This window comes from Rhinolophus sinicus, linkage group LG03 (assembly GCF_036562045.2).
Source record: "Rhinolophus sinicus isolate RSC01 linkage group LG03, ASM3656204v1, whole genome shotgun sequence".
Classification (NCBI taxonomy): Eukaryota; Metazoa; Chordata; class Mammalia; order Chiroptera; family Rhinolophidae; genus Rhinolophus; species Rhinolophus sinicus.
Genome location: NC_133753.1, coordinates 96,763,049 through 96,790,936, shown reverse-complemented (window position 1 = coordinate 96,790,936; position 27,888 = coordinate 96,763,049). Strand labels below are relative to the sequence as shown.

The 27,888-nt window shown below is 36.9% G+C and overlaps 1 protein-coding gene and 1 pseudogene across 10 annotated transcripts in view; one reads left to right on the top strand and one right to left on the bottom strand.

Annotated features, from left to right (window-relative positions):
• The window catches only part of NEO1 (neogenin 1), a 209,164-nt gene that overhangs the window by 154,710 nt on the left and 26,566 nt on the right, over positions 1-27,888 (bottom strand). The gene's annotated exons all lie outside the window — the stretch shown is intronic.
• LOC109449575 (annexin A1) lies at positions 25,096-26,187 on the top strand (annotated as a pseudogene).

Genomic DNA, 27,888 nt, shown 5'->3' with positions numbered 1-27,888 from the left:
TACTTTTTGTTGTTATTGGTGCATAATTCCTTGTACAGGAAGGATTATTTTTAACAGATGTCACCATTTCCTTTAGCTACTTTTCCTCTGTCACAGTCAAGAGTTACAGACACTCACTCCTTGGCTGACTTTAAGAACTGTCCTCACTTCTCACCAGGGGACCTGGCTCCCTATTCGCGTAAGTTTGCCTAATTTCCATTTACTCTGACTGCACAAATTATTCTGAAACAGGCTTAATGATCTGTCAGCTCTCCTCTACATTCCCAGGTCTCTGCAAGCTTCTCACTTCTTAATGGAACAGCTCTCACGTCTTGATAAGACTATTCCTCAGCTTTTGATAGACTATTTCACACTTCTTGATAGAATTCCATCTCATGAAAGGAAACTATCCACAGGGAACTTATTTTAGTTGTAACGCCTCATTCCCAAGTATCGACAAATCATATCACTCACTGCACAACTTAATTGTGTAGCCAATAATAATTCTAAATTTTATTGTACCCAGAGTAAAAAACAACATATAGTATTTGAATACTGGCAGAAATAAAATGAATTCTAACTGTCCTACTGCCCAAAGAGGTTCAAAGTTTGACAGTCGCAGAAACGCAGGACAGAAGGATAAGCCAGCCTTGTTAAGTATCGACAAATGTTAGCACCGTATGTCATTCATCCTAAGAAACGTTATCTCTTCATTATAACTAAGAGACTAATCCCACAGGACTTCACATTTCCTTTACTCCTCCGGAACGTTACTTTCGACCACCCCATCCCATCCAGTCAGTCTCTAAATCCCACATTTCATCCTTTCAAGGAAGTTTCTGCGAAGATACGTTTAAAGCACCTACCTTACTGCTTGACAGATTAACAGGACCCAAATAAATAATAACTATTCATATAGTTCAAAAGCCTATACTATCCCCCCCAAATTGCTAGTATTTAGCACCTCAGTTTTCACCAATTACATTTTAGAAACTGTTGTGCATAAAATAATATGGACTTTTTTTTTTCACACTCCCTCTAACTCGATAACCTCTGGCCACATGGTTCAATATCTCAAACAAACTGTGTCCTTTCCCACATGTCTTTGCATCTGCTGTCCCCTCCAGCCCCACTCTCCAACACGTGGCTAGCTTTTCACCCTTCACGTTTCAGCCCACTGTCACCTCCAGAGAAGCCTTCTCTGACAACCACCTCTGAAAAGACCCCAAGTCTTCCACTCTGCCCTTTATATGCTCTTCTCAGCAATTAACTGTCTGTCTGCCTGTCTGTCCGTTTTTAAGGCCTATTTTCCCTACGGGAAGTCTAGACAACAAGAGTATTAAAATGACCCTAGTTTGCCATTGCTACTTGCTGTTTGTACACTGGCTTGTTTTTGTGTTTTGCTTGTTTATTTTCTGTATCCTTTTCAGGGCCCTACAGGTCGGAAAGGTGTCTGGGCAACGATCGAATTAAGTATTAGTGATTCTTAGTGACTTTGTAGAAAAATCAAACCTCCGCTGTTTTTTCTCAGCTCAGCCTCAGTCTCAAAAATTTTATATTCAGATGATTTCATATCTGTCCTTTGTAAAAATGTTTCAATGTCACTTTTTAAAGTGTCATAAATAATAAATATTAATATTTTATAACTTCTACATAATCAGCAAGAAAAGTAGCTACAACTTGATTAAGCTCCAAACAATACTACCAATGTTCTAAACAATTACCTGGAAATTCTCTAAAACAATTCTTAGAAAAAGTATGTTAATAACAGTATTAGTTAACATGCCAGCAATATTAGCAATATTTATATTTCAACTCAAAATAGGGGGAAAATCTCAATAGGCCATTTTACATTCGGCTAGATGAGAAAATGTAAGAATTTTCATATTAAATGATATAGAACTTTCATGAAAACATCTTATAAGAAACTTTGTTATTTGTAGCTAGAAAACTCTTCTAAGAGTAAGACATTTCACCCAATACATGATGCATAGTGTTTTGAATTTCTAAAACAAGAGTATTTTTCAGTTCCACTTTTGCATATTGGTGAAAATATGAAAAATGATGAAATACTGATGAAAATATGGGCTCAATGATAATATAATGTCAAATTCATAAAATCCTCTCTGAACACAAAGTCCCTAAGTTTAGTACTGACTCCTTCTTCTATGCAGTTTATTGTGTCAGGTCTTATGTTTAGGTCTTTGATCCATTTTGAGTTAATTTTGGTACATGGTGACAGATAGCAGTCCAGTTTCATTCTTTTGCACGTGACTTTCCAATTTTCCCAGCACTATGTACTGAAGAGGCTTTCTTTTCTCCACTGTATGTTTTTGGCTCCTTTGTCGAAAATTATCTGCCTATAAATATGTGTTCTTATTTCTGGGTTTTCAATTTTATTCCATTGGTCTGTGTGTCTATTTTTCTGCCAATACCATGCTGTTTTGATTATGGTAGCCCTGTAGTACAAGCTGAAGTCAGGGAGTGTGATGCCTCCAGCCTTGTTCTTTTTTTTTAAGATTGCTTTGGCTTTTGGGAGCTATTCAGATTGATTCCATACAAATCTGATGGTTTTTTGTTCTATTTCTTTAAAAAACGCCATTGGGATTTTGATGGGGATTGCATTGAATCTGTATATTGCTTTGGGTAATACGGCCATTTTAACTATGTTGATTCTTCCAATCCATGAGCACGGATTGTCTTTCCATTTCTTTGTGTCTTCTTCAATTTCTTTTAATAATATCTTGTAGTTTTCAGGGTATAGGGCCTTCACATCCTTTGTTAAGTTTATTCTTTGGTATTTTATTCTTTTTGTTGCAATTGTAAATGGAATTGTTTTCATTTCTTTTTCTGATAAGTCATTGTTAGTATATAAAAATGCAATGGATTTTTGTACATTGATTTTTGTATCCTGCAACTTTACTGTATTCGTTTATTGTTTCTAATAGTTTGTTGGCAGAGTCTTTAGGGTTTTCTATATAAAGTATCATGTCATCTAAAAAAAGTAACAATTTAACTTCTTTATTCCCAATCTGGATGCCTTTTCTTTCTTCCTCTTGCCTGACTACTCTGGTTAGGACTTCCAGGACTGTGCTGAATAACAGTGGTGAGAGGGGTTTCGCTGTCTTATTCCTGATTCCAGAGGAAAAGCTTTCAGTTTCTCCCCGTTAAGTATGAGCAATCCCTCTCCTGGGTATCTACCCCAAAAATCTGAAAACATTTATCCATAAAAATACATGTTCCCCAATGTTCACTGAAACATTATTTATGGTGGCCAAGACAAGGAAACAAGCAAAATGTCCTTCAATAGATGGCTGGATAAAGAAGATATGGTACATGTATACAATGGAGTAGTACTCTGCCAGAAGAAAAGATGAGATACTGCCATTTGCAACAATGTGGATGGATCTTGAGATTATCATGCTAAGCGAAATAAATTAGAAAAAGTCAAGAACCATATGACTTCACTCATATGTGGGATATAAAATTGAAAGTAATAAAGGAACAAGACAAAGAAACAAAAACTCAGACACAGACAACGACTTAGTGGTTACCAGAGGTTACGGAAGGGCGGAGGGCGGTGGTAGAAGAGGGAAAAGGGGATCAAACATATGGTGATGGGAGAACTGACTTGAGGTGGTGAACACAGAAGCAATATACAGATGATGTATTACAGAAATGTACACTTGAAACCTATATAATTTTACTAACCAATGTCATCCCCCAAAATAAATAATACGAGAATATAATGTGAAGATTAATTTGGAGGTACAACCCAATGATCTGAATCATGACACTCTTACGTTGTAATTTAATACTTCTTTCATTGTTAAGTGGTGTCATATTTTTCTACCATAAGCAATACATTACTAGTATTCCAAGTACAAAATGTTGTTTGGTTTGTTTGTTTTTTAACATTTTTTTATTGGGGAAGGGGAACAGGACTTTATTGGGGAACAGTGTGTACTTCCTGGACTTTTTACAAGTCAAGTTGTTGCCCTTTCAATCTTAGTTGTAGAGGGGCAACTCAGCTCCAGGTCCAATTGCCCTTGTTAGTTGCAGGGGGCACAGCCCACTATCCCTTGTGGGAGTCGAGGAGTAGAACTGGCAACCTTGTGGTTGAGAGCCCGCACTCCAACCAACTGAGCCATCTGGTCACCTGGGAGCTGAGTGGCAGCTCACTGACTTCATTCTAGTTGCGGAGGGCGCAGCTCACTGGCCCATGTGGGAATTGAACTGGCAGTCCCGTTGCCCAGAGCTCGTGCTCTAACCAACTGAGCCACCCGTCCGCCCACAAAATGTTTTATCATTGTAAATTGTCAAGTTCTTTTTAAATAGGATATCTTCTCTGCAAAACTTCATTAAATACTTCTTTTTCAATCATCTAGTCACTTTGACCTAAAGTATGTATCGATAGATATCTAATTAGAAATACATTCTAAATAACTCTGAACTGGACACAACTACACTCATGAATTTCCAAGATCGCCTCTACTTCATATGCTAATGTTTTATCTTACTACTACGATTATATAGGCTTTTGTGGTTGAGAGGTATTTATGAGAAAGGCAACACCCAGTCTACTGCAGCTCTCAACCTTTTGCAATTTTTTGTAGGTTTTTAAAAATCACAATGATAAGTATTTCATTAACTCATTGCCATTTGCAAAGTTGTTGGGTTTTGCTTTCATTTCAATAAATTATAGCAACAAGAGGAGAGAACAGTTGATATCAAAACTGTCCTGAAAAATCTAATTCATCTTATTGGTTTATAATGTCACCATAAAAGAGGTAAAGCAAGAGACTAAGGGCAAGAAACAACAAGATACAAAACAGAAGTCAAAGGATCCAAGATCTCCTACTCAGTTTCTCTAACAAAATACAAGGCTACTTCTAAGATAAATGGGAATTACGGGACCGAGTCTAGAGCTATACTAATAGTTAACATTTATTGAACAGTTACTATGTGCCAGCCATTGTTCTAGGCTTTATTTATATTAATTCTTTTAATCCTCCAACCCTATAGTAGTAGGAATTATTATTATCCCCATTTACAATGAGAAACCTGAGCCACAAAGAACGTCAGTAATTTGCCTGAAGTCATGAAACTAGCTATGGAGAAGGCAAGATTTGAACCAAGTTAGTCTGGCTTTCCTGTACCCCATATCATAACCACTAAATCTGCTCTATCCAATACAATAGTCACTTAAGACATGTGACTACTGAGGACTTGAAATATGACTAATCTAAATCAAGATTTGCTTTAAGTATAAAATACATACCAGTTTAGAAGATTTAGTACACACACACACACAGAATACAAATTATTAACAATTTTTATAGTGATTATTCATTAAAATATTTTGAATATATTCATTTAAATAAAATATATTATTAAAATTAATTCCACCTGCTTCTTTTTACTTTCCTAGTGTGGTGCCTAGAGCATTTTAAATTATGTATGTGGCTTGCACTATATTTCTATTGGACAGCGTTGTACTGGACCATACTACCCTCATTAATATGCTTTAAAACAAACAAGGAAGTTATTTCTAAAGAAAAAAGTTTCATTGTTTCCGCAAAGGGTAAAAGATTATGAATCATGACAGCAGAAGTGAAGGATCAAAGCAAAGCTCTTTCTGGCTGTCAAATATAAACAACCAGTCTGCCATCTAAACAGTAACAATTAAACTATTTTAAGCAACTATCAGCACCCTCTCTTTAACACCTATTCAGAAATGTCTTTTTAGAAACTCTTCAGAAACAGATTTAATACCACATTTTCATACAATTAAAGAGTTATACATTAATAAAGTAACAGCATTTTAAGAAGTGTTCCAAATATTCTGCCAATTTTAGATAACCCATTGACCATCAAATTTATATTTCAGCTGCTTGAGAAGAAATTTTTCTAATTTTAGGATCTAGGTCTTGATCTTTATAAAAAAAAAACAATGAACATCTTTCTTAATAACATAATTTACTATATTTTCATTGTTGAAGTTAAACATCACTTCTCACTGCTATCTGTAAAATGTGCCTCTAATAAAATTACCCTATATTACAACCTGTAGGTAGCCCACCTTTTGAGGCCTCAGCATGAGGAAGAGAAAAGCAAAGAGCGCTCTGAAATCTCACACCGTTGAAGAGAAAGACCAAGATTGTGGAGGCCAAGGTGACTACAGTTTTCAGGGCAGAGTACCAAGGAAGAGGGGGATAGAGGGAGGGAGGGAGAGAGGGAGGGGGGGAGGGAGGAGAAGAGACAAGGGAGGGACAAAGGGAGGGAGGGAGGAGAGAGAGGGAAGGAGGAGAGGGAGGGAAGGAGGGAGGCAGTCACACAGAGGTGAACTCCAAAGCTTGGCCGAAGAGTCTGCTTGAATCTTTGGATAAGTACTCATTTGCATATTGAGGGAATGGAAACGTACAACGTATGTTTTCTAACCACAGTGGAATTAAACTAAAAATCAATAACAGATATTTGGAAAACCCTAAAATATTTGGAAATTAAGCAACATACTTCTAAAAAACCCATAGATCAAAGAAGAAATTGCATGAGAAGTTTACAAAATATTTTAAATAAAAATATAGCATGTCAAATTTGTGTAATATAACTAAAACAATACTTAGAGGGAAATCTGTATTAAAAAAGAAACGAAGGAGGGTTAATTTTGGATCGGAGGAAGGACACTTCTTTTGTTATGACAAGAAGGAAATGAAAATATGGGTGAGTGTGGTGGGAGTCATGGAAATCACTGTTGGTTGCTTATATAACCGGTAAAGGATAGGAAAGTGCACCTGTTATGACGCAGGTGGGCCATGGGAAGGGTCAGAGGTTTGCAGGTAGGAGTAAACATCTAAACAGCTGCAGTGAGAACAGAAACGAGCACTAAAAAGGAAAAAACAGGATCACTGAGAAGCACTGAGAATTGAGTAAAGGCTGGAAAATGTATTTAATGAAGTTCAAATATGAGAACGCAATTTTGTAGAGTTTAAAGGGAAGAGAAAGCAGACATTTAAAACTGAATTTTCCCAGGCAGAGGAGTAAAAATTGACAATGAAGTAAGAGGGTTACAGGCTGATATCAGCAAGTGATTGTCAATGGAATCTGAGACTGAGCTGGGGGAGGAAATAATCAGGAGTGAACTGAGATGGGTGAAAAGGGTGTCATATCTGAGAAATCGGGAAGGACAGCAGACGTGGGGAGACTGTGGAGTGATGCGGGCGTGTAATCACGGGAGCAATCACGGGAGCCGGTGCTGCAGAGGCATGAAAGGGAAGTCACCAGAGATGACGAACGTATTAGGAGGTAGCCAAGCAGACGTAAGATTACCCAGAACAATGACAGACTTGGAATGGAGAGCAAGACTGTAAAATGAGCCCTTAAGGTTTCAATGAATGAAAGTGAAGTACACAGATGACAGTGAATGAGAGCAAGACACAGAAAATTCAGTGCCCACATCGTGATAGAGTAGCAATTTTTATAACAGTAATTATTTCACATTTCTGAAAGCTTTTACATTATTCTTCGGTAATCGGCCATGTTCTAGAGAACTGATGTTCCAAATATCACTGATCGAGTACTTCTCTCATGTGGAAAACAAGCATTACAGGTTTTATTCGAGTATACCACCATATGTTTACAAATTGTTACCAAGTTCAGCTAAAAATAATTCTCAGTAAAAAAGCATTACTTCTTGAACATAGAAAATAAATAGCACATGAATAATTTATTGAAAGCTTTTGCTGTCAGCAGCTTTACTAACAGAAGTAATATTTATGAAATCCCACAAGACAAGCTAACAACTTAAATATATGCAAAAGAACACCAGACTCAGAATCCTTAATAATGAATCCTGTAAGACCAGAGCTCTGTTCTACAAAGAATCCTGTGCATGCACAGCTATCGTTCAAAATAAACAGATGTTTCAGAAAAATCACGCTGTAGTCTCACAAGGTCTGTAGACCACGTTCTAGAATTCTCTTGTTCAACTGCATATTTACTGATGGAAATAAACTGAATTCAAATCTTTTTAACTGAAGCCTGCATTAGTAAACTGTCATATTAAGTCACAAATTCATATTTCATACATATGTGTGTGTATATATGTGTACATATATACAAAATAATCAAGCAGTTGTAAATATACTGTGGGCGTGAAATAAGCCTTTTCCACACTACTCTAATTGCATATCATTTTCACACAGATGTAGAATTTAGTTACTGAAATGAAATGCAAATGGTCCTTAATCATTTTAAAAGATGATCAACTTCACTCACAATAACAAAAATGCAAATTAAAACTACATTGAGATACAATTTCTCATTTATCATGTTGGCAAAAAAAAATTAACAACATACTCTATAGATGAAGTATAGGGAAACAGGCTGATGAAAATGCAAAACGGTCCCCACTACAGAGGAAAGTTTGTAACATCTAGCAAATTATATATGCATTTTCCCTTTAATTTAGCGACCCCTTATCTATGAATCGATCCCAAATATGAAAACAGGTACAAGCAGGACTACTCACTGCCGTGCTCCTTGTAGTGACAACCGGAAGTGACCTGATGCCCACCAGTCAGGTGCGTATTGAACAAACTATGGTGTGGTGACACAATGAGTTACCGCACAATTATAAACAGAACCACAGAATAACTAGACACTACCACGGAGTGATCGCTAGAATAAATTAAGTGGAAAAGCAAGGTTGGAGGAAAGTGGATATTTTTATCTTAACAGGGCGAGATATTCATACGCACACACACAATTTTTAATCTACATAAGGAGAGAAAATTTGGTTAAAGGAGACAGAAATTCAAACTAAATTTCTCTGAACAGAACTTGTTCATAGATTTGACTTTGGGACAGAGTAAATATTTTACATAATTAAAAAAGAAAATTAAATTTTAAAAATCCCTAAAAACTGAAAGCAGAAATAAAACACCCCCAAAATCTCCAGTTGTCAGTATAACCACACAGACAGAACAGAACTAGTCTAAGAGAATTTAAGAACACAATAACTAAACTATACATGGTGGAATATGCCCTAAGGACCAAAAGAACTCTACAAATTTTAAACTATTTTAATGGCCATTTGGTTGCAGTTACTATTGGTACAGTTATTCTGAGACTGGTGTGTGTGTGTGTGTGTGTGTTGCGGGATAAAGCAAGTGAGTAATTTCAACGACATCACGGAGAACAGGATTCTCAGTGTGAAAGTGATATAGATATAAAAACCAATGAGATTAAGTAAAAACTATATATACCTCAATTTGAATTGTAAGTACCAATATGAATTTGTATTTTATTTAAAAATATGTATATTTCCTAGCTAACTTCACTGAAAACAACTAGTAAAAGTTACCAACCCAGCAGCAATGAGTACTTGCCATACCCAGATTTTGGCTCTAAATTCTATTTTCTGCACAAAAGAACCTTAAAAAAAAAACTGGCTCCAGTACATAAGCAGCACGTGGACACGAGAAGACCTGCGAGTCCCTACCCGCTTAAAGTTACAACAAGCTGGACAGCTCCAATTCAATACAGGATTCGCTGCTCAGCACACAAACACTGGGACGTCAGGCAGAGACATCTGAGCAACCACCGGACACAGGACAGGGAGGACGGAGACAGAAGGCGGGCACAGCCCTTGCTCTCTGTGTCCCAGCAGACGTGGGAGTAGTGGAGATCTGGGGTGCAGCCCCCACAGGGCAGACCAGACTAGAGAGACAGGGACAGCAATTGGGGCTGGGTGGCTGGCACACATTAAGGCTGGGTCAGGGGCAGTGAAACTGCAAAAAAAGGGCAATGTGTTCCAAAGCCCGCCAACTTTAAACAGAGATTTCCACAGATGGGAATCCACCCACCCTATCCCCCTGTGGCCCTCTGGGCAGCGAAATCTTGCCTATTGTAAAAGGGCTGGGAAGAAACCCTTTCCAGCCTAAGTGGTCCGAACTCGCTGTGACTAAACTCATGACGAGGAAGAGCAGAAGTACAAATGCACAAACTCACTCCCTCCCAACCCCCCAAGCCCCATCCTGGGCACAGCTTAGTAAAAGCAGCTGGGTCAACTCAGACCAGCTATGTGGTGGCTTCTAGTTACAGGAAAGCCACGCCACGGACACACAGGAGACCCACGGCCCACTCCTTCATTACGCGGGAGTGATGCCTGAGACCCAGGCGACCAGGCCGTGAAGGGGATCCCACTTCCTGGAGAACACCGAGCGTTTCTACCGCCACAGCAATACCACCCCACAACTCACTAAAATTCTTTTACACAAATGCCCAGGCAGAGGAATAATCCATCAAGCACAATGAATAACCAAGATTACAAAAGAATTCAGAAAGAAAATGAAAAATCTTCAGAAAATAAATTTAAAGATATGGATATATGTGATTTAAATGACAAGAGAATTCAATTACCGTTCTGAAAAAATGAGTTACAAGAAAACTCAGAAAGGCAAATCAACAAACTCAGAAGTAAAATCAACAAACAAAAGGAGTACTTCATCAAAGAGACCAATAAGAGCCAAATATAAATTCTGGAGCTGAAGAACTCAATAAAAGAGATGAAAAATTAACCGACGAGCTTAGGAAATAAGAGTTCACCAGATGGAGGAAAGAATTAGTGACACAGAAAATAGAAATCTAGAAATGACTCTAGAAGAGAGTCATTTGGTGGAAGAAGAGAGAGAATCAAGGGCAAGAAAAATGAAAACTTTATGAAAAATGTCTGACTCCATTAGAAAGAACAATGTGAAAATAATGGGTACACCAGAAAGCAAAGAGTGAGACAAGAGAACAGAGACACTATTCAAACAAATAATTGATGAAAACTTCCCAAACCTTTGGAAAGACCTGGATCTTGGAATAAAAGAAGCTAACAGAACACCTAATTATCTCAATCCAAACAGCCTTCGCCAAGGCACACTTTACCGAAACTTTCAAAAATTAAAACAAAGGAAGAATTTTCAAGGCAGCTAAGGAAAAGAAGATAGTAACCGATAAAGGAAGAGCCATTAGATTATCATCAGATTTTTCAGCAGAAACCCCACAGGGGGAAGTAGAATCAAATATTCAAATTATTGAAAGAGAGAAATCACCACCCAACAATAATATACCCAGCAATATATCCTTTAGATATGATGGAGAAATAAAGACTATTCCAGACATATAGAAGCTGAGGGAATTTACCACCACAAGAACTGCATTATTGGAAATACTGATGGGTGTGCTTCTTTCTGAAACAAAAAGACAAAAGACACAAAGCTATGAGCAAGATGACTAATAGAAGCAGGAAACTGCAACCCCTGTTCAGAATAGCATATTAAACACTTAAATATAACATAAAAGTTAAAAAAGGTAAAAACATTTTTTAAAAAGACTTGAAACTAATATAAAATATTGAATGTCAACTGTAATTGGGAAAAAAAAAAAGAAGACAATAGCTATTGCAATTTGGAAATGAGCTCACAGCATAAAAGGGGATGACTTGTGACAACACATAAAAGGGGAGGGGTAAAGGACTGAACCTGCACAGGAGAATGGAGATAAGATATAATCAAAAGAAAAAGGAATACTGTATATATGAAACTTTCTTTTGCACAAACCTAATGGTAACCACACACACACACAAATCCGGAACTGAAACACATAATATAAAAAAGAGAAAATGGAGGGAAAAAATCAGAGAACACCACCAAAGTAAAACAACAGACAGAAACACAAGGGAAAAGAAATAATGGAGACACAGAGCTATCAGAAAACAAAACATAAAATGTTTATAGAAAACCTTCACACATCAATAATCACCCTAAATGTAAATGGACTGAACTTCCCAATTAAAAGGCACAGAGTAGCAGGTTCATCAAAAAACAAAACCCAACTGTATACTGCCTTCAGGAGACATAGTTCAGCTGCACAAACACAGGGCAAACACAGACTCTAAGTGAAAGGGTGGAAAATGATCCTCCAAGCAAATGGCATCTGGAGAAAAGCAGGTGTAGTGGTACTTACAGCTCACAAAATAGACTTCAAAATACAAAAGGTAACAAGAGACAGACATGGACATTTTATAATAATCAAGGGGACAATACATCAAGAAGACATAACACTTATTACTACATATGCACCCAACCTGAGAGCACCAAAATATATAAAGCAACTACTACCAGAACTAGAGTGAAGCTGACAAAAACACAATTGTAGTAGGAGACCTAAACACCCCACTAACAGCGGTACATAGATCATCCAAACAGGAAATCAATGAGGAAATATCAGCCTTAAATGACTTATTAGATCAAATGGACATAATTGATATTTACAGTTTTGCATCCCAGAACACCAGAACATACATTCTTCTTGAGTGTACATGGAACATGCTCAAGGATAGCCCGTATGTTGGGACACAACACTAGCATCACCAAACTTAAGAAGACTGAAATCATACCAAGCATATTCTCCAGCAACAATGCTTTGAAATGGGAAATCAACTGAAAAAAGAAAGTGGAAAAATCACAAATATGTGAACATTAAACAACATGCTACTGAACCACTAAGTCAAAGAAATAAAAGATACATAGAGATAAATGAGAATGACAATACAACATATTAAAAATTTGAGGTTGCAGCCAAAGTGGATAAAAGGGAAGTTTATATTAGCATTACAGGCCTACTCCAAAAATCAAGAAAAAAAATCTCAAAACAATCTAACATTTCACCTGAAAGAACTAGAAAAAGAACAAATGAAAGCCCGAAGTTGATAGAAGGAAGGAAATAATAAAAATAAGCATAATTAAATGAAATGGAGAACAAAAAGACAATAGAAAAATCACTGCAACAAAGAGCTGGTTCTTTGGAAAAATTAATAAAATTGACAAACCTCTGACTAGACTAAGGAAAAAAAAAAGACTCAAACAAAATCAGAAATTAAAGGAGTTACAATGGACACCATAGAAATACAAAGGACTATACAAGAATACTATGAAAGGCTAGATGCCACCAAATTCAATAACCTAGAAGAAACAGACAAGTTCTCCTAAGTATATAACTTTCACAGACTGAGTCATTAAGAATTGGAAACTCTAAATAGACTGATCAACAGTAAGGAACTTGAAACAGTCATCAAAAACCTCCCAAAAAGTGTAAGTTCACAGCTAGATGGCTTCACTTGTGAATGCTACCAAACATTCAAAGAAGATTTAACACCTGTCCTCCTCAAACTCTTCCAAAAAATTGAAGAAGAGGCAGTACTTACCTCATACTATGAGGCAAACATTACCCTGATACCAAAAAGTGGCAAGAACAACACAAAAGAGAAAATTACAGACCAATATTTCTGGTAAGTATAGATGCAAAAAATCCTAAACAAAATACCAGCAAACAGAATACAATACATTAAAAAGATAATACATTACCATTAAGTGGGATTTACTGCAGGGATTTATTTGCATATATAGTTCAATATATGCAAATCAATCAATGTGATATACCACATTAACAAAATAAAGGCTATAAATCACATGATCATATCAATAGATGAAGAAAAAGCATTTGAGAAGATACAACATCCATTTATGATTAAAACACTCAATAAAATGGGTATAGAAGGAAAGTACCTCTACATGATAAAGGCCATACATGACAAACCCTCAGTTAATATCATACTCAACAGTGAAAACTGAAAGCTTTTCCTCTACTATCAGGAACATGACAGGGCTGTCCCCTCTCACCACTGTTACTCTGCACAGTACTGGAAGTCCTCGCCAGAGCAATCAGGAAAGAGAAAGAAATAAAAGGCATCCAAATTGGGAATGAAGAAGTAAAACTCTCACTATTTGCAGATGACATGATTCTTTATATAGAAAACCCTAAAGACTTCACACAAAAAAACTATTAGAAATAATAAATGAATACAGTAAAGTTGCAGGATATAAAAATCAATGTACAAAAATCCATTGCATTCCTATATACTAACAATGAAATACCAGAAAAAGAAATGAAAAAAAAAAAATTCCACTTGCAATTACAACAACAAAAAATAAAATACCTAGGAATAAACTTAACAAAGGGTATGAAGTATCTATATACATTGAAAACCACAAGACATTGTTGAAAGAAACTGAAGACAACACAAAACAATGGAAAGGCAGTCCATGTTCATGGATTGGAAGAATCAACATAGTTTAAATGGCTATATTAAGGCTATACACAGATTTAATGAATCCCTATCAAAACTCCAATGGCATTTTTCAAAGAAATAGAATGAAAAAAACATCAAATTTGTATGGAACCATAAAAGATCCCAAATAGCCAAAGCAATCTGAGAAAGAATAAAGCTGGAGGTATCACATTCCCTGACTTCAAATTATACTACAAAGCCACAATAATCAAATATTAGGTTGGTACAAAAGTAACTGCAGTTTAAAAGGTTGAAAATAATTGCAAAAACCACAATTACTTTTGCACCTACCTAATAGTAAGATATCGGCAAAAAAAAAAAAAAAAAGACACACAGACCAACGGAACAGCATTGAGAGCCCAGAAATAAATCCATATGTATATGTACAACTAATTTTTGACAATGGAGCCAAAATCATACAATGGAGAAAAGAAAGCCTCTTCAATAAATGGGAAAATTGGAAAGCCACATGCAAAAGAATGAAACTCCAAGGCTATTTATCACCATACACAAAAATTAACTCAAAACGGATCAAAGACCTAAATGTAAGATCTGAAACAATAAAATGCATAGAAAAAACACAGGTACTAAACTTGTGGATTTCACTCTCAGAGATTTTATGAACTTGACCCTGAAGACAAGGGAAATAAAAGCAAAAGTAAGTGTCAAACTAAAAAGCTTCTGCACACCAAAAGAAAACATCAACAAAACAAAAACGCAACCAACCAAACGGGATAAGATATTTGCAAATAACACCTCCAATAAGGGGCTAATATCCAAAATATATAAAGAATTTATACAATGCAACAACAACAAAAACATCCAATTAAAAATGGGCAGAGGACCTGAACACTGTTGTCAAGAGGACACACAAACGATGAAAAGATGCCCAACTTCACTAGTTAGTAGGGAAATGCAAATCAAAACCGCAATGAGATACCACCTCACACCTGTTAGAATGGTTATTATCAACAAGACAAGTAATAACAAGTGTTGGAGAGGTTGGAGAGAAAAAGGAACCCTCACACACTGCTGGAGGGAAAGTAAATTGGCACAGCCACTATGGAAATCAGTATGGAAGTTTCTGACAATTTTAAGAATAGAGCTACCGTGACCCAGCAATCCTTCTCCTGGGTATCTATCCAGAAATTTTGAAAATGTTTACTCCTAAAGATATATGTACCCCATGTTCACTGCAGCATTATTCACAGGAGCCAAGACATGGAAATAACACGGTGTCCCTCGATGGATAATTGGTTAAAGAATATGTGGTACATATACACAATGGAATACCACTCTGCCATAAGAAGAGATGAAAGACTGCCATTTGCAACATGGACGGATACTGAGAATATGCTGCGCGAAATAAGTTAGAAAAAAATAAGAATCACGATCTGTGGGATCACTCATATGTGGGAACGAGAATCACTCATTCACTGTGCTGAAACTCACATTGCTGATAGAAAAAAAAGAATCACTCATATGTGGGATATAAAACAGAAAGCAACAAATGAACAAACAAAACAAACAAACAAATAAATAAAACCCACATTGACACAGACAATAAATAGAACGTAATTACCAGAGGGGGAGGAGGATTGGGGGAGGTTGCAGAGGGTAATATGGGCCAAATATATGGTGACAGAAGGAGACTAAGCTTGGGTGATGAGCACACAATGAAATATACAGATGATGTATTACGATATGGTACACTTGAAACTTATATGATCTTATTAACCAATGTCACCCTAATAAATTTAATTAAAAAAAAAAAAAAAAAAACTGGCTCACTCCAGGTCTGCAACTGAAAGAGAGGTGAAAACAAAAAGTTATCAGTGGCTACGAGGGTCATCCCAAAAGACTCAAGAGGCTCTTACTAGCCAAATATGGAATATTTAAGCATCAATAATGATAATAATACAACAAATTGACATAACAAAACACTGAAATATGTTAAACTCCATTAATATATAAAGACCTCAAAAAGAGAACTGGTCACCTTGGTAGAATGTTTCACAATCAAATCATGATCTTCAAAAGTGGCATTTAAGGGCGAAAGAATTAAGCATTTTTCCTAATTCAAATTGTTCCTAGTGGTAATAAAATTGTTAATGGAAGTAAATTTCTGTTTACAGAAGTATTCCACCTAATAATGAAGGAATGATACAATATCACCATTTTGCAACCTCTAATGAATTAATTAATAGTTCTGAGCAATAAATATTGATGGTCCATGAGTCGGCAAATTTTTTCTTTAAATGGGCCAAATAGTAAATATGTTAGGCTTTGCAGGCTACATACAGTTTCTGTCACACAGTCTCCTTAGTCTTAAACTTTTATTTTTAACAACACTTAAAAATGTAAGAAACCAACGTTATTAGCTCATGGGATGTGCAAAAACAGGCCACAGACCAGATGACCCACAGGCCGTAGTCTGCTGAACCCTGGTGGCTGATGGCCACAGGGAAACAGAGCCAATCACACATTATATGCCTCTGGATGGAAGCATAACCACCACCACTGAGGCAGCAGTCCCACAAAATCCTGAAATGGATCAAGCGAAAGTGCCATCAAAAATAAATGATATAATTTAGCAAAGAGGGTTCTAAGTTATTTGTTAAATAACCATGTGCGTTGCTCTTATTTTAACAGGTATCTAGAAATCCAGCAGGTGAGCTTTAAAATAAAGCTCTTAATTATCTCCCTCAACCCAGCTACAGCAGCTGACACTTGTCTAGGACTTAGGCCCCCCTATTAAATTGGTACTGTCTACATCCCAAAGATAAAAAAACAGTAACACTGACACAGGGAACAAAAGTCAGACAGCTATGCAGCCCCTCCTGAATTACAAATGTGACTTCTCTATATGAACCCTGTGATTTTACCCTATTTCAATATAAGCCTAAATGCACATTCTAAAAGCAAACAAAAAACTGGGGAATTATCCATATAATTTCTCCATTTGAACGGAGAGTTCAAACTTTATGCGCATTTACTGAGTAATCCCAAATCATGTTAAGTGTTCATTTAAATTACTTTTCTTGCAGGTGTCATATGAAATATAGCTCTGCACGAAAGGAGGTGCCGAACACAGCGCTGAATTCACTGCTGATTTTTATTAACTACTTTCTGATTTTAATTTAAGAGAAAAATATTTGTTTTCCAGAGGACTACATCTTTAAAATAGTGAACTCGAAAAACTAAAAATAAAAAAATTAAAATTAAAAATTAAATAGTAAAGTCAACTGAGAAAAAAATATTATATAAACAAATGCTCACATCATACATACAACTTTTCAGGAAGGCAATGCATACAGCAAGGTCGTACGTACTTAAACCAATGCCCACAGTCCTTGAAAACAGTCCTGCACAGAGTTGGCACCAGTTTGTTTAAAACTTTTGAGGTCTGAATTTGAAAGCCTATAAACTAGATATATAACTAGGAAAACAGCTAAATAAATTATGGCACACTGATATTATACAATCACTAAAAATTGTGAAGGGAGGAGATTAAGAGTAGTAGGTAAGAGTATGAGTTCAAAAGTCAGGCTGCCTGAGTTCAATCCCATTTTTGTCATTTGCCAATTATGTGGCCTTGGGCAAATGATCCAGTCTCAGTTTACTCATGTATAAAATGGGGATAATAGCCACTGCCTCATCGTGCAGTTGGGAGCACTTCCCTTGGACAATCCTAGTCATTTCTTTATGATCTGATAACCAAAGAACAGAAGGTAACGTCAGCACTGTCCTACTTTCTACTGGTGCTTCCAAAGCATTGCTCCACAGTATAAAAACCCCTTCTCCTTCCAGGCTTGTGCCAGTTCATTTATTGCCTCTCAGCCTTAAATACACCCTCATTGCCCTGCTCTCTGTCTACTGGAACTGGACTCTTCTGACTCTGTGCTTCCTTTGTCAGCTGACTCGCTATCGGGCTCAACCAAGACCAGGGAGCTAAAGGGATGCACCCCCGTCCACACAGCTCAGATCTCTTTTACTCCTCTTAGCAGTTTACTGCCTTTGACCTGAATAACCATTTTTTTCATTAAAATTTCCCTGCACAAATTCCTGGTATGGCTTCTGTCTCCTGATTGGTGCCTGACTGATACAAGGCTCATGCCTGTTAGCTGTAACACTTACTGCCTTCGTATTGCTTATCTCCACCCTTCTAAATCATTATTTTCTATAACCTCACGATTAAAGCCGTTAAATGATATTGATACAACTTTGACCTCATATAAACATAAACATAAAACTCTGTTCCAAGATAAAATTCTCTCCATAAATGCTGGTAAATCACAAATCTGGTGACCTTCATGAGCTGGTTTTCTAGTTTTTGTCTTCAGTTCCGGGTCCAGTCAGTCCCCATTTATCGGGTCCAGTTTACCTGACGCAGACTTTTGGACAGCTTCATCCGTCTTCACTATGACGGCCCGACTCAGGCCTTCGGAAAGTGCCACGTGGCACAGTGCTAGGTAGTTTTACTGCTGTGATGGGTCACAGCTCAAATTCGACCTTTTTTTAATTAAAATTTATTGGGGTGACAATGGTTAATAAAATTACACAGGTTTCAAGTGTAAATTCTGTAATACGTCGCCAATATATCACATTGTGTGTTCTGGAAGGCAGTGTGGAAGTTCCTCAAAAGTTTAAGAAAAGAACTACCAAATTCGACCTTTTCCACGACACTTCTGCAGATCACTGTTGCCCTAAGTGTCCTCTCTCTCCGCTAAGTAACTGAAAATCACTGCTATAGATGGTGGGGCTTCAGGCACGTCCTCAGCTCAACAAGTGTGTATCCCACTTACGGTGTAGCCGGCCATTTGCAAGTATAGACCGCCTTTGTCCTCAAGTTTACAACCCTGTTTGGAACACAAGACTTACATTTATACGACTTAGTGAAGGCGCTTTTGATAACAAACAACAGAATTACATGCAAATTGACTTAAGAAAAACAAAATTTGTAATAAAGATACAGAGGTAGTCTCATAGTATCACATTTCTGGTTCCAATCTGATGTGAAACCCAGCTGTGCCTCCTATCCTGAAAGTTCATGAGGAGGAATGTAAATTAAGAAGCTGTGGCCCAAAGCATTAGAGTGCTCCCCCCTTATCTGCAGGGATGCTTTCCATGACCCCAGTGGAAGCCTACAACTGCGGAAAGTACCAAACCCTATATATACTATGTTTTTTCCTGTACATACGAGTACACACCTATGACAAAGTTTAAGTTATAAATTAGGCACAGTAAGAGATTAACAATTAATAAAATAGAACATTTATAATATACTGTAATAACAGTTATGTGAATGGCCTTCTCTCTCAAAACACCTTATGGTATTGTACTCACCACCCTTCTTCTTCTTGTGATAATATGAGATGATATAATGCCTATATGATGAGATGAGCTGAAGTGAAAGATGCAGATATTTTCAGACTATGGTTGATCACAGAAAACTACAACCGCAGGTAAGGGGAGACTACTGCACATTCTAAAGAATCTGAGAGCCTGAGGAGGTACTTCAGGGCAGTGCTGTCTAACAGACACATAATGAAAGCCACTGTACCTTTAAATGTTCTAGTAGTCACATCAAAAATAGGAAACGGATGAAATGAACTTTTACCATATTTGACCAAATATATCTAAAATATTAAAACACGTGATCAATAAAAAGTACTGATGGGGTATTTTACTTTTTTTATACGAAGTCTTTGAAATCCAGTGTATATTTTACACTCACAATAAATCATAAATCAAATTAGATATATTTCAAGTATTCAACAGCTACAAGTAGTGTGTACTACGTATACTAAGCAGCACAACTTTCGGAATTCTTAAAATATTTAATAGTCTCGTAATGGAATATTTACTGCAAAAAACTGTGTGCACATTGAAATGTAAACAAAGAATCTTACCACACTGGAAACGACAAATGCATCCAGATTAACTCACTTTTGTGTAAACCCAAAATAAAGCTCCTATACAAGTGGACTTAGAACAGTTTATAAACATGTCATTGATAAGAAAAGTTATTACTATAATGCTGAGATTTTGATTAAATTTAAGCCGACATAAGAACTCACATAAAATGTATAAGCAAGAACAACTTCAAAAATGCACCCAGCTTGGTTATACAGGAAAGAGTGAATGCCTACACAATACACCACGATTCGAGCTTTAGCACTTATTTTAAATTTTGGGTACTCAATGCCTAATTTGAGTGAGGTATATGAGCAGTACTTAGACATTTTCTGGTTCCAACTGAAGTCTCCTTTTCCATCATACCATAAACGCCTCCCCCATTTCACTGTAATTCCATGTTTAAATGCGCCATCGTCCTCAGTAGACTGTATGTCCCATAAGGGCAAGGATTGTGTGTGTCTTACTCAGTGCTCATCCCCAGAGCCTAGACTGGTACCTATGACAAAACATGCATAAAACAAATTTGTTAATCATCCTCTAGCTTTATGTTATGCGGATTTCTTTTTTTTCCTACTGTCCTAAAGTAGAGTGTTCTTTGTATTTGGATTCCTCTTTCATTTTGCAAATCTTGGCAAAATGTCACAAATTAAGCATGGCTCAAGTTCATTTTTCGAGTCTAGGATTCTATCTATATATCTAGACTGTTACGCAAATCAAATCTCTGTTCTTTCCCCTACCGCAAAGACCTGAAAACATGGTCTAGAGCAGGAGGAAGCAGTTGCTGTTGTCCTGTTACTTTGTTAAAGGAAACTGAGTGGGACGGCATATATATATATATATATATCGAGATGGCGAAATTTAAAATGTTGGTACACTAATACAAAACCAGATTTTTTTCCAAAACTGCCACTGGAAACCGTGGTTGACAAAGGATTACCATGTGTCCAAAAATGCTCTTTTTCTTGAGCACAGATAATTTCCTATTTTCTATAATTTCACTAATATGAAAATTCCTTGGCTGCTTAAATCTGGTTCAAGGCTTTTGAGAAGTTTATATTCTGGAAAGGCCCAATTTATCATAAATACAAGGTGACTATATAATTTACTATCCAAACCAGGACATTGTGAGAGAGGGGGCGCTAAAAATAACTATACCAGGAACAATAGGTACAGACTGTCCCAAGCACTCCAGAACTTATGGTACTAACACAGATGTGGCCTTGCCAAAATACACCTAACAACGGATTCTTGACTACTTCTATTTTGGGAGTCTTGCATACTTTTATACCAAAAGAATCTGTTCCACTAACCTTGTAAATCAAAATGTCTATTTGACACAAGTGAAATAAATATTCCTTATAAAAAATTTAAAGCACATATTTTGTAGGATAATTTCATTAAAGTTATATTGTGTAAAGTGTACTCAATATAAACGCAATCAATAGAGAATAAAATTATGGAGATTATGTATCACAAATCACATCGTTATCGTGATCAGAATAAATTCTTACTGGCATTTTTGCACATTGATACTTAAAAGCCTTAATTTCTGTATCAAAACTATCTCTGTTAAGTGTGTATACTTATAAAATATATTTACACTCATTTGGAAAACTAACCTTTTAAGAGTGGTATACACCACTTCTTAAATTTTCTTAAAAAGAAACTGTATATACACAAAGACAGCAATATGTTAATAAACATTTTATATGTATTTTTATATGAAGATAAATATAGATGATATACATATATACACACATGAACACTTTTTAAAAGTATCCATTAGGGAGTAAAAATTTATACATCCTTTCTAGAAAGGATGAATTTGTTGTGTATGAAGAGCCTTAAATATGTCGATCCCTTTCTAGTTCCATAAATAAATCTTAAGTAAATTGTCAGAAAAAAACTTATATAAAAGATATTTATCACACTTAAACGTTCAACATTAGAGTAATATTTATGTAAAACTATGACATACAATAAAATCAATGAACCCATACTGGGTTCAGGTATAACATGGTATTTGTAATATGATCCCAAATTTTGTTTTAAATACACATACACATATCCAAACACACACACACACACACACACACACACACACACACACATTTATATGCAGTTTAAAAATATACAAGTATATATGCAGAGGAAGAAAGCTAGAATAAAAATGCCAGAATATTAATCATAATCATCTAAATTGTGAGATGTCATTTTGATTTTCTTTATTCATTTCCCTAGTTTCTAAGTTTCAAGCAATATTTTCTAAGTTTTCTACAATAAATATGTTACTATTATGATCATGAAAGTTTTTATAATTTCAAAGACCCATTGATTTCAGTATTGAATTCTATCAAATATTTAAAGAAAACATAACATTCTGTACAATCTCTTCCAGAAAACTGTAAATGAAGGAACATTTCACAACTAATTTTGTAAGGCCAGCGTTACCCTGATACTAAAACCAGACAAAGGTAGTACAAGAAAACTACAGGCCAAAATTCCTCATGAACATAGGATGGAATAATCTTCAACAAAGTATTAGTAAATCAAATCCAGCAATATATAAAAAGAATACTGTCACAACCAAGTGGGAGTTCATTCCCAGGAACTTAAGACTGGTTCAATATTTAGGAATCAATCAATGTAACCCACCAGAATGACAGACTAAAAAGGGAAACTGCATGATCTTACCAACAAATGCAGAAGAGCCCTGGACAAAATTCAACTCCCAGTCATGATAAAAACTCTCAGCAAACTAGGAATAGAAATAAACTTGATAAAGGGCATCTACAAAAACCCTAAAACTGACATCCTACTTACCAGTGAAAGACTGCATTGCCTCCCCGCTAAGATCAGGAACAAGGCCGGACATCTACACTCACTCCTGCTATTCAGAACTGTACTGGAAATCGTAGCCAGCATAACAAGGCAAGAAAAACTAATGAAAGGCATACAGATCAGAAAGAAAGAAAAGAAGCTGTCACTATTTACAGACATGACTGTTTACTTGAAAATCCCAAGGAATCTACAAAAAGTCTTCTAGAACTATTTATTAAGTGAGTTAATAAGCAAGGTCGTAGGGCACGAGGTCACTGTACAAAAATCAGTCGTACAGGTGGGGATGAGAGAGAAGGGGAGGGGCTTAGAAAGCACAATCAGTAACGACAAAATTGCCACGATGATACGAAAGACAGTTTGGGAAATATAATCAATAACGTTGTAAAGATTTTGTAGGGTATCCGATGAACACTTGTCTTACTAGGGAGACCACCTCAGGGATCATGTAGATGCCTGATCACTGCACTGTACACCTGAAGCTGAATAATACTGACTGTCAACTATAATTTAATATATATACAGTCACAGGATGTGGAGTACAGCATAGGGAATAGAGTCAGTGGAATTGTAGCAGCTATATACAATGTCAGAGGGGCAGTAGATTGGGGGAGGGGTTATCACTTTGTGAGGGGGGTAAATGTCTAACTATTACATTGTTTTATACACCTGAAACTAAAAAAAAAAAAAAATCATTTGTATTTTTACATACTGGCAATCAACAACTGGAAATCAAAATTACAAAACAAAACCATTTAAAATAGCTCCAAAAACATGAAATACTTAGGTATCTGAGAACTACAAAACACTGGTGAAAGAAATTAAAAGTGACGTAAGTAAATGAAAAGACATTTTGCTCATGGATTGAAAGATTCATAGCTAAAGTGTCAATTTTTCCCAAATTGTTCTATGAATTTAATTCAATTCATATCATAATCCCAACCAGAATTTTTGTATATAAACCAGATGACTAAGAAATTTCAAAAAAGAGGAACAGGGCAGCCAGTTAGCTCAGGTGGTTAGAGCGAGGTGCTCATAACACCAAGGTTGCTGGTTCGATCCCCACATGGGCCCCTGTGAGCTGCACCCTCCACAACTAGACTGAAAACAATACTTGACTTGGAGCTGATGGGTCATGGAAAAACACACTTAAAATAAATAAAAGTTTAAAAAACAAAAAAGGAGGAACAAAGTTAGACTATTCCAACTACTTTAAGGCTTACAACAAAGACAGTAATTAAGACAATCTGGAATTGGCAAAAGCACAGACACACAGATTAGAGGAACCAGAGAATCCGGAGATCGACCCACACACTGATTTCTGACACAGGTGGAAATATAATTCAATAGAGGAAGGACAGTCTTTTCAACAAATAGGGTTGGAACAATTGGACATCCACATGCGAGGGAGGGAGGGAGAGAAAGAGGAAGGGACCTCGACTTGACACAAAAATTAACTCAAAAGGGATCATAAATCTAAATATCAAATGTAAACTAAAATTCCTAAAAGAAATTAGAGGAGAAAAACTTTTGTAAATCTGGATTAGACAAAGAGTTCTTGGACATGACACTAAGAGCATAATTCATAAAGGTAATAAACAGATATACTGAACTTCACCAAAATTTAAAACTTTTGCCCTGCAAAAGACATTTAGAGTATGCAAAGACAAACAACAGGTTAGAGAAAATATTTGCAAACCATTAACAAAGGAAACTGTATACAGAATACATAAAGATCTAAAAACTCAACCATCAGTAAACAAACAACTCAATTTTTTTAAATGGGCAAAAGATTTCCAGGGACATCTCACCAACAATGGCAAGTCAGCACAGAAAAGGGTGTTCAACAACGCTAGTCATCAGAGAAACGCACGTGAAAACTGCAAGACACCACTACATACCTATTAGAGTAGGGAAAAACCTGACAGTGACAGGTACTGCTGAGGAGGCCGAGCAACGAAACTCCCCCACAGCTGGAAGGAACACAGAAGGTACCGCCACTCTGAAGAACGGTGGCAGTTTCTTACCAAGTTAAACACACGGCCCGGCAATCTCACTCTGGGATATTTACCCTAGGTTAATGAAAACACGGGGACACAAAAAACTGCATCTAAATGTTTGTAACAGTTTATTCATAATCCCCACAAACTGAAGACAACCCCTGAGTGTGAAAAGATCAGAGAAGAGTCTCTCTTTAGTTCTTTGGAAGAAGGTGGATGAAAAGAAACTTCTTTAAAAATGGCAGTGGTATCAGAATTCCTCAAGCAGGCCTGGTTTATTGACAATGAAGCGCGGGATACATTAACACTGTGAAAGGATCCGAAGGTGGTCCTGGGGCAGCAGTGAGCCCCTATCCTAGCGTCAATCCATCCTCAGAGGTTGCTGTCTTGCATAAAGCAATAACAGTTAAAGGTGTGGGTGAAGCAACCATCATTGACATTCTCACCACGAGAAACAACGCACAGCGTCAACAGATCAAAGCAGCGTATCTCCAGGAAAAAGGAAAGCCCCTGAATGAAGTTCTGGAGAAAGCCCTTACAGGTCACCTTGAGGAAGTGGTTTTGGCTCTATTAAAAACTCCAGCCCAATTAGATGCTGATGAACTCGGTGATGCCGTGAGGGGCGTTGGAACTGATGAGGACACTCAGAATGAAACTGTGGCATCTAGAACTAACAGAGAAACCAGAGAAATTAACAGTCTATAGAGAAGAACCGAAGAGAGACCTGGCCAAAGACATCACCTCAGACACACCTGGAGATTACCTGAAGGCTTTGCTTTCTCTTACTAAGGGAGACCGATCTGAGGATCTTGGCCTAAGAGAAGACTTGGCTGACTCACAGGCCAGGGCATTACATGAAGCAGGAGAAAGCAGAAAAGGGACAGGTGTGCATGTGCTCAGTACCAGCTTACCACCAGAAACTACCCCCATCTTCGCAGAGTGTTTCAGAAGGATGCCAAGTACAGTAAGCATGACATGAGCAAAGTTCTGGACCTGGAGATGAAAGGCGACATCGAGAAATGCTTCACGACAATTGCAAAGTGTGCCACAAACAAGCCAATGTTCTTTGCTGAGAAGCTTCACCAGGCCATGAAGGGTGCTGGACACGTCCTAAGACCTTGGTCAGAACTGTGGTTTCCCGTTCTGAAATCGACATGAATGATGACAAAGCACGCTATCAGAAGTTGTCAGTCTCTCTCTCTGCCAAGCTATCCTGGATGAAACCAAGGGAGATTATGAGAAAATCCTGGTGCTCTCTGTGGAGGACAGTAAACATTCCTTTGATGATCTCAAGCTTTTTGATCAGAAGATTTTTTAATCATATTTTTTTATTCCATATTATAGACTTAAATAGGATAGTTTCTTCAGCAGGATTAGTCTAGCTAACTGCCTTCTGAAAACTGTAGCCTATAAATCATTTTTTGTATCACAACTCTGCATAATAGAAATGTTTTTAAAAAATATATTTACCCCAACTATAAAACCCCATTAAACAGGTTTTTCTAGTAACATTACCTGAGAAAGATGATTATGTAACAGAAAATAAAATGATTTTACAGGACAAAAAAAAAACAGCCCCTGATGTCTTTCACCAGGTGAATGGATAAACTGTGGTACCTCCATACAACGGACCACTCCCCAGCAATAAAAAGGAACAAACTACTGATACACTCAACGACATGGATGAATCTCACAGGAATCAAGGTCTCAAAAGGCTATGTACCATATGATTCCACTTACACCACATTCTGGAAAAGGCAAAATGTGGGATGGAGAAGAGATCAGGGGCTGCTGGGCTTTAGGAGTAGAGGGAGGGTCGGAATACAAAGGGCCAGCATGAGGGAAGTTTTGGAAACTGTCTTCTATCCTGATTATGGTGGTAGTTAAAGGAACCCACCATACATGTGCTAATATTCATAAAACTGAGACACCACGGGTGCACCCACACGCACACACACACAAATTGTATACGTTAATTGAAAAATTTAACTGAACTAAAGATCTTTTGACTCCAGCAAACCCCTGCTCCTACCCCGAACTTCTTCATCACCCATGTTTCCTACATCAGTAAATAACACCAGCATCCGTCCCGTTGCTCCACTGCTCTTTCCTAAGCTGCACGGCTCAGCTAAGCACGCTGTATGCCTGGCTCACAGCTTTATCCCAATGCCTAGATTATAGCAGGTCCTCAATAAATATCTGTTATCTAAACATAAAAATAAAAGTATTAGGAAAGAAGAAAATGCAGAATCACTAACACACAAAGCACAGAGAGTTAGGTGAAACTTTTTTTTAATTATTTAAAATGTATTTAACCACCTTAAAATTAAGGATTTCTGTTCAAAGGACACCATAGGTAAAGTAAACAGATGACAGAGAAAAATGATTTGCAATGTCTAGAACCAACAAGAGTGGCATCAGGAATATACAAAGAACTGCAAATCAACAAGAAAGACTAGAAATCTGACACAAAAATAAATACAAGATGTAAAGAGGAAAGTTATAGAAGAAAACGAAATGGCTACAATCACTCTAAGACTCATTAATAATCAGAAAAATGCAAATTCATCTAATACTGAAATTATACCTGTGTTAATATGCCAAAGTTTAGAAAAAAAGTCCTATAAAATAATGACAGGGATAGAGGAGACGGTAACATACGTATTGCTGGTGGGAGTATAAACTAGTGCAAACATTCTACAAAACAATCGGGCCATACTTAGTGAAATTAAATTATATATAAGTTGTATGCTGCAACAATCCTACTCCTAGGTTGAAATCTCAGAGAAATTTATGCAAAGGTCAGTAAGGACTCATGTCAAAGGACTTTCATCGTGGCTGTATTTGTGGCAGTAGAAGCTGGAACAAACCCAGGTCGCCACCCTCTAGGGAACGGGTGGGTAAGTAAAATGTAATGCACGCACACTATGAAAACTATGCCGCAATCAGAGGCAACTACGAGGGCACGGGTAA